We start from the raw sequence: 8,924 nt of genomic DNA, 5'->3' as shown, positions 1-8,924 counted from the left end.
GCTGGGGATACAGGTTATAATAGACACCAGAGATGCACCAGAGAACACGTCTGTTGTACAAGAGAGACCAGAGATAGAGACCTTGTCCTAGTACATGTCTCTTCTACAAGAGAGACCAGAGATAGAGACCTTGTCCTAGTACATGTCTCTTCTACAAGAGAGACCAGAGATAGAGACCTTGTCCCAAAACATGTCTGTTCTACAAGAGACCAGAGATGGAGACCTTATCCTAAAACATGTCTGTTCTACAAGAGAGACCAGAGATAGAGACCTTATCCTAAAACATGTCTGTTCTACAAGAGACCAGAGATGGAGACCTTATCCTAAAACATGTCTGTTCTACAAGAGACCAGAGATGGAGACCATGTCCTTGTACATGCCTAAGAGAGAGCAGAGGTGCACCTGTGTGTGTGTGTGGAAGGCAGTGTGTGTGCAGCTGTCTGAGCAGGGCGCAGGGCCTCTCGCCCTCCCAGGCACAGAGGCAGGGCGCAGGGCCTCTCGCCCTCCCAGGCACAGAGGCAGGGGCGCAGGGCCTCTCGCCCTCCCAGGCACAGAGGCAGGGCGCAGGGCCTCTCGCCCTCCCAGGCACAGAGGCAGGGCGCAGGGCCTCTCGCCCTCCCAGGCACAGAGGCAGGGCGCAGGGCCTCTCGCCCTCCCAGGCACAGAGGCAGGGCGCAGGGCCTCTCGCCCTCCCAGGCACAGAGGCAGGGCGCAGGGCCTCTCGCCCTCCCAGGCACAGAGGCAGGGCGCAGGGCCTCTCGCCCTCCCAAGCACAGAGGCAGGGCGCAGGGCCTCTCGCCCTCCCAGGCACAGAGGCAGGGCGCAGGGCCTCTCGCCCTCCCAGGCACAGAGGCAGGGCGCAGGGCTGGGTGGCGCTCCGTCAGGGAGCGCAGGGTGAGCAGGGAGAGCAGGGAGAGCAGGGTGAGCAGGGAGCGCAGGGTGAGCAGGGAGCGCAGGGTGAGCAGGGAGCGCAGGGTGAGCAGGGAGCGCAGGGAGAGCAGGGAGCGCAGGGTGAGCAGGGAGCGCAGGGAGAGCAGGGAGCGCAGGGTGAGCAGGGAGCGCAGGGTGAGCAGGGAGAGCAGGGAGCGCAGGGTGAGCAGGGAGCGCAGGGTGAGCAGGGAGCGCAGGGTGAGCAGGGAGAGCAGGGAGAGCAGGGTGAGCAGGGAGCGCAGGGTGAGCAGGGAGCGCAGGGAGAGCAGGGAGCGCAGGGTGAGCAGGGAGCGCAGGGTGAGCAGGGAGCGCAGGGTGAGCAGGGAGCGCAGGGAGCGCAGGGTGAGCAGGGAGCGCAGGGTGAGCAGGGAGCGCAGGGTGAGCAGGGAGCGCAGGGTGAGCAGGGAGAGCAGGGTGAGCAGGGAGAGCAGGGTGAGCAGGGAGAGCAGGGTGAGCAGGGAGCGCAGGGTGAGCAGGGAGCGCAGGGTGAGCAGGGAGCGCAGGGTGAGCAGGGAGAGCAGGGTGAGCAGGGAGAGCAGGGTGAGCAGGGAGCGCAGGGTGAGCAGGGAGAGCAGGGTGAGCAGGGAGCGCAGGGTGAGCAGGGAGAGCAGGGTGAGCAGGGTGAGCAGGGAGCGCAGGGTGAGCAGGGAGCGCAGGGTGAGCAGGGAGCGCAGGGTGAGCAGGGAGCGCAGGGTGAGCAGGGAGAGCAGGGAGAGCAGGGTGAGCAGGGAGCGCAGGGTGAGCAGGGAGCGCAGGGAGAGCAGGGAGCGCAGGGTGAGCAGGGAGCGCAGGGTGAGCAGGGAGCGCAGGGTGAGCAGGGAGCGCAGGGAGCGCAGGGTGAGCAGGGAGCGCAGGGTGAGCAGGGAGCGCAGGGTGAGCAGGGAGCGCAGGGTGAGCAGGGAGAGCAGGGTGAGCAGGGAGAGCAGGGTGAGCAGGGAGAGCAGGGTGAGCAGGGAGCGCAGGGTGAGCAGGGAGCGCAGGGTGAGCAGGGAGCGCAGGGTGAGCAGGGAGAGCAGGGTGAGCAGGGAGAGCAGGGTGAGCAGGGAGCGCAGGGTGAGCAGGGAGAGCAGGGTGAGCAGGGAGCGCAGGGTGAGCAGGGAGAGCAGGGTGAGCAGGGAGAGCAGGGTGAGCAGGGAGCGCAGGGTGAGCAGGGAGAGCAGGGTGAGCAGGGTGAGCAGGGTGAGCAGGGAGCGCAGGGTGAGCAGGGAGCGCAGGGTGAGCAGGGAGCGCAGGGTGAGCAGGGAGCGCAGGGAGCGCAGGGTGAGCAGGGAGCGCAGGGAGCGCAGGGTGAGCAGGGAGCGCAGGGTGAGCAGGGAGCGCAGGGAGCGCAGGGTGAGCAGGGAGCGCAGGGTGAGCAGGGAGCGCAGGGTGAGCAGGGTGAGCAGGGTGAGCAGGGAGAGCAGGGTGAGCAGGGAGAGCAGGGAGCGCAGGGTGAGCAGGGAGAGCAGGGAGAGCAGGGAGCGCAGGGTGAGCAGGGAGAGCAGGGTGAGCAGGGAGCGCAGGGAGAGCAGGGTGAGCAGGGAGCGCAGGGAGAGCAGGGTGAGCAGGGAGCGCAGGGTGAGCAGGGAGAGCAGGGTGAGCAGGGAGCGCAGGGAGAGCAGGGAGCGCAGGGTGAGCAGGGAGCGCAGGGTGAGCAGGGAGCGCAGGGAGCGCAGGGTGAGCAGGGAGCGCAGGGAGCGCAGGGTGAGCAGGGAGCGCAGGGTGAGCAGGGAGCGCAGGGAGCGCAGGGTGAGCAGGGAGCGCAGGGTGAGCAGGGAGCGCAGGGTGAGCAGGGTGAGCAGGGTGAGCAGGGAGAGCAGGGTGAGCAGGGAGCGCAGGGTGAGCAGGGAGAGCAGGGAGCGCAGGGTGAGCAGGGTGAGCAGGGAGCGCAGGGTGAGCAGGGAGCGCAGGGTGAGCAGGGAGAGCAGGGTGAGCAGGGAGAGCAGGGAGCGCAGGGTGAGCAGGGAGCGCAGGGTGAGCAGGGAGCGCAGGGTGAGCAGGGAGAGCAGGGAGCGCAGGGTGAGCAGGGAGCGCAGGGTGAGCAGGGAGCGCAGGGTGAGCAGGGAGCGCAGGGTGAGCAGGGAGAGCAGGGAGCGCAGGGTGAGCAGGGTGAGCAGGGTGAGCAGGGTGAGCAGGGAGCGCAGGGTGAGCAGGGAGCGCAGGGTGAGCAGGGAGCGCAGGGTGAGCAGGGAGAGCAGGGAGAGCAGGGTGAGCAGGGAGCGCAGGGTGAGCAGGGAGCGCAGGGTGAGCAGGGAGAGCAGGGTGAGCAGGGAGCGCAGGGTGAGCAGGGAGCGCAGGGTGAGCAGGGAGAGCAGGGAGAGCAGGGTGAGCAGGGAGCGCAGGGTGAGCAGGGAGCGCAGGGAGAGCAGGGAGCGCAGGGTGAGCAGGGAGCGCAGGGTGAGCAGGGAGCGCAGGGTGAGCAGGGAGCGCAGGGAGCGCAGGGTGAGCAGGGAGCGCAGGGTGAGCAGGGAGCGCAGGGTGAGCAGGGAGCGCAGGGTGAGCAGGGAGAGCAGGGTGAGCAGGGAGAGCAGGGTGAGCAGGGAGAGCAGGGTGAGCAGGGAGCGCAGGGTGAGCAGGGAGCGCAGGGTGAGCAGGGAGCGCAGGGTGAGCAGGGAGAGCAGGGTGAGCAGGGAGAGCAGGGTGAGCAGGGAGCGCAGGGTGAGCAGGGAGAGCAGGGTGAGCAGGGAGCGCAGGGTGAGCAGGGAGAGCAGGGTGAGCAGGGAGAGCAGGGTGAGCAGGGAGCGCAGGGTGAGCAGGGAGAGCAGGGTGAGCAGGGTGAGCAGGGTGAGCAGGGAGCGCAGGGTGAGCAGGGAGCGCAGGGTGAGCAGGGAGCGCAGGGTGAGCAGGGAGCGCAGGGAGCGCAGGGTGAGCAGGGAGCGCAGGGAGCGCAGGGTGAGCAGGGAGCGCAGGGTGAGCAGGGAGCGCAGGGAGCGCAGGGTGAGCAGGGAGCGCAGGGTGAGCAGGGAGCGCAGGGTGAGCAGGGTGAGCAGGGTGAGCAGGGAGAGCAGGGTGAGCAGGGAGAGCAGGGAGCGCAGGGTGAGCAGGGAGAGCAGGGAGAGCAGGGAGCGCAGGGTGAGCAGGGAGAGCAGGGTGAGCAGGGAGCGCAGGGAGAGCAGGGTGAGCAGGGAGCGCAGGGAGAGCAGGGTGAGCAGGGAGCGCAGGGTGAGCAGGGAGAGCAGGGTGAGCAGGGAGCGCAGGGAGAGCAGGGAGCGCAGGGTGAGCAGGGAGCGCAGGGTGAGCAGGGAGCGCAGGGAGCGCAGGGTGAGCAGGGAGCGCAGGGAGCGCAGGGTGAGCAGGGAGCGCAGGGTGAGCAGGGAGCGCAGGGAGCGCAGGGTGAGCAGGGAGCGCAGGGTGAGCAGGGAGCGCAGGGTGAGCAGGGTGAGCAGGGTGAGCAGGGAGAGCAGGGTGAGCAGGGAGCGCAGGGTGAGCAGGGAGAGCAGGGAGCGCAGGGTGAGCAGGGTGAGCAGGGAGCGCAGGGTGAGCAGGGAGCGCAGGGTGAGCAGGGAGAGCAGGGTGAGCAGGGAGAGCAGGGAGCGCAGGGTGAGCAGGGAGCGCAGGGTGAGCAGGGAGCGCAGGGTGAGCAGGGAGAGCAGGGAGCGCAGGGTGAGCAGGGAGCGCAGGGTGAGCAGGGAGCGCAGGGTGAGCAGGGAGCGCAGGGTGAGCAGGGAGAGCAGGGAGCGCAGGGTGAGCAGGGTGAGCAGGGTGAGCAGGGTGAGCAGGGTGAGCAGGGAGCGCAGGGTGAGCAGGGAGCGCAGGGTGAGCAGGGAGCGCAGGGTGAGCAGGGAGAGCAGGGTGAGCAGGGAGAGCAGGGTGAGCAGGGTGAGCAGGGTGAGCAGGGAGCGCAGGGTGAGCAGGGTGAGCAGGGTGAGCAGGGAGAGCAGGGAGCGCAGGGTGAGCAGGGAGAGCAGGGTGAGCAGGGAGAGCAGGGTGAGCAGGGAGCGCAGGGTGAGCAGGGAGAGCAGGGTGAGCAGGGAGAGCAGGGTGAGCAGGGTGAGCAGGGAGAGCAGGGTGAGCAGGGAGCGCAGGGTGAGGGCACACCAACGCGAGCCTTTCATTTGGCAGGCTCCATCTAGGACAACACACAAAGAAGGGAGGTTGAAAAACAGGCGTTTCACAAGCTGATGAATACACACACACACACACGCGTCTGTATTGACTGTTCTGGAAAACAGGTGCTGTGTGTGTGTGTGTCTTCTCAAGTTCCATATTGGTCAACACAGCAGGTTGTTATAGTGGAGAGGTTCATGTTTAATCTGTGGGTTTGCTTTTCACATCCTTGATAGACATTGTTTGAGCAAACTGATTCATGAGCAAAATCCTTGACCTTTCTAGATGGTTCTGTGAAGCCAGGGAGAAGCACACTTGTCTCAGTTCATTATTATTAGGGATTTGAACGATATAGTTTTTTGCTCTTATCAATTGATGTTCAATTTGTTGTAGCCTACTTTCATTCATTATTTATTTCTGTTTTTTTAATTTGCCACACCTCATTGTTTTCCCAGTTCGTGCAAACTAAAGCACTTGGACTTGAAATGTGCATTGTAGAGATCAATACAATTTGTCAGTTTCCCTCAAATACACTCAATCGCGTTGTGTTGAATGAACACAGGCACTTAATATTCCAGCTATACCACTTTCAACAAGAACCCATGCATGAATGTAATGCCGAGTTAGATTAATTAATAATGACTTTTGAATGCTGCCATCCGCTGTGGCCTCCAGGTGTTTGGTGTGAGACAGGTATAAAGCAGGCCACACTGGGCCCCAGGCTGAAGTCTGCACATCTCCCCCACCTGCCCACGGAGACATGACCTCCACTGGATAACACCTTTGGCTAACTGAATGAGAGAATTGCTAGGCGGGGTCAAACCTAGGTAGCTCTATAGCTGGAATTATATAACAAACCACAAGCCATGGTGGAAAGATTTTTCCAAATCTAGTTTATATTTATATTTATTGTATTTATGATTGTATATAGATACATATTATTATTTATTTTTTTAATTACTCACCTTTGCAGATGTGTCGAAGAAATGTGTAGTTTCTGGAACAGAAGTGGGCCATGCATGTTTCCCAGTTATGCTGACAGCTAGGTGGAGATCTGGTGGACCTTATGCTGCATAACTGCTCCTGGGACATGAACATGACACGACTATTATAAAAGTATTTAATATCGCAATTTGACAGGTTTAATCCGGAACTCACCTAGGGACACAAACTACACGAAGACGCCCAGGGGCGTTTTTAGGCACGGGCGGACCGGGCAGCCGCCCGGGGCGGCATTTTTTCATGTCACGTGGGGGGCGCACGAGCATAAAATAAATAAATAAAAATCTCTGCCTGCGAAGCGGTTTTCTCTTTTCAATCATTTCACTGTGTGGGGAATTGGCAAATTGGCGCCCCCTTCAGGCAGCTGCAGGCACCCCTGCTTGCTGAGAAGGTGCCGTGCACAGAAGCAGTGTGAAAAAAGGGGAGAGGGACAAACAGCTCATCTGACTGGGTCTCCCAAATGGAACGGACAATTCATAATATCATAAATATAGGCCTAAAGTTCCTGCACATTTTTGTTTTTTTTAATTGTGTGAAATGGCGAATTGAAAAAAAATGGGTATAGGCTAACTCTTACGTTTGTTAGCCTTTTTGCTTTGTGCTTGTCGTTATTTACATGGTATCTGTGCAAGACAGCTGTCTATTAAGAGACATGCAACAACAATATTTCGGTTTTAACTCAACAAACACGAGATAAAATTTCACCATAATAGTGTGCTTTGCAACAAAACTGTTACAAGTTCAGTTATTATTTATTTTCATTATTTAGGTTAGGCCCTGTAATTAGCCAACGGAATTTTCAAATCTGTAGGTAGTTTCAAAGACGAACATTTGCTATTTGCTTCAACTATATTTCGTGACAAAGTAAGTAAGTAAGTAAGTAAGACTTTATTTATATAGCACATTTAGCACACATTTCATACAAGAATTGTAGCTCAAGGTGCTTTACATAAAATCAATAAAAACAATAATACAAGTGATAAACAATTCAAACAAAAATACAAATCCCAATAAGATCTCTGGTATAAGTATAGTTTAACGTCATAAGTAAAAGTGTTTCTCCCTAAAAGTTATATTAATATAGCATGTAATAAGACATTTAGCGTGTAAGGGCATGTTTATGTAACCCTCCTATTATGTTTGGTGTCAATTTGACCCCAGGCTGTTTTAGCTGTATAGAACATAATCGGTCTTACCATAACAGCCTTTTGATTTCAATGGGGGGGGGGGGGGGGGGGGGGCGAAGGGCGTCTCGCCCTGGGTGTAATTCAATGTAGAACCGCCACTGAAGACGCCAACACTAGCAATTTCAACGCCTCAATGTTTCAGTGCATAAAATGTCAATGTTTTACTTTAGTCAAGTCCATAAAAAAATATTTGTGTCAACAAACACGTTCTGTTGAGTAAGCTATTATGCGCTTACGCAGTGCTACTATTTACCCCCAAAACTTACATCACATTGAAAAGCAGCTATCGTTTTACAAATTCTAATTCACCAAAAATGACTAAAATGTGAATTCTAATTCACGTGGCTCATGCTAAATAAATAATAAATATTCTGTATTTGATGGATAAGATTAATAATCTGACATAGCCTATGTCAGCAGTGCCGAAAATGACGATCGACGAGTAATTAGCTATTAACCAATAAAACATCTGTTAATGAAATAGCATCTTACTCACCAATTAGAATCGCGGTTTCCACGGCTGCTTTGCGCTGCATTGTAACGCGCCCCCCTACCTTGCAGTAAGCACCTCAACAAGAGGACAGCTCCGGTGAAGGGCCAAACAGTGATTACCTGCGTCAAGCGCTCAGACGTCATTTGGAAGACACGGTATCAGGTAGGACACTATGATGGGAAATGGGTGTACGGGGCCGGTTAACAGATTATGCTCTACAACTGAAAACAAAACTAACGTAAAAAGGACGCGTTATGGGTATGTGATTGATTGATTGAGTGAGTGATTTTATATTGGAACGTAGAAAGGTAGGATTGCTTCAAAGAGGCATTTGTTTGAATGAATCAAGCCCAACACGAGTAACGTAGGATATCGGTACATTTTCATGTGTCTGTCAGCTCAGATGAATGCATGCTGCATGACGTCAAGTCAAATGTCGGTTTAGTGTCCATAAATCACACTTAACTCAAACCATGTCTCTTAATAGACAGCTGTCTTGCACAGATACCATGTAAATAACGACAAGCACAACAATCAATCATATTCAAGGTTCTCTTATCATGACCATACATAGGCTACAAATAGCGCAAATAGTTGAAATATGTGAAATGTGAAAATAACATGGCTGGATCTAAGAACTTATTACCATCTACAATAATTAAAATACAAAACAATAACAATAAACCATAATTCAAGAAAAAAAAAGAATCTAAATAAGTCTGATTTGTTTGTGAACATATCTCTGAAGACTTGAGAGGAAATAACCATATGAAAGCATCACATTTAGCATCTAGGATAGCAGCAACAGGCCAATCAGCGTCACAAGAGTTCACATAAATAACACCCAAAAACAACAGTGAAAGGAAACGTCAGATAATCACATTGTGCTGATGCTATTCTGTTTCCACTTCTAGACACACACACTTACTCACTCACTCACTCACTCACACTCTATATTTTAACAATACATCTCATCATCATAATCAAAGGTCTAATCAATAATAACAATCGATCATGATCAATGGAGAGTGAATATATACTGAGCCTCTCATCTTTCATCTTGGCAGATCATCCTTCTGAATCTTCTGGTCTGTTCTTTGTGCGGATTTGTCCCAGATGAGGAGTTGCACTGGGCACAATGGGTCTGTGTGTGTGTGTGTGTGTCTGTGTGTCTGTGAGAGAGTGTACCTGTGAGTGCGAGAGTTTGTATGTGTAGATGTGGCTGGTGAGTGCGTTTGTGAGTATGTGAGTTTGTAGGTGCATATATATGTGAGTGCATCAGTAAT

The sequence above is a fragment of the Osmerus eperlanus genome, chromosome 6, assembly GCF_963692335.1.
Source record: "Osmerus eperlanus chromosome 6, fOsmEpe2.1, whole genome shotgun sequence".
Lineage (NCBI taxonomy): Eukaryota > Metazoa > Chordata > Actinopteri > Osmeriformes > Osmeridae > Osmerus > Osmerus eperlanus.
This window is presented reverse-complemented; position numbering follows the sequence as displayed.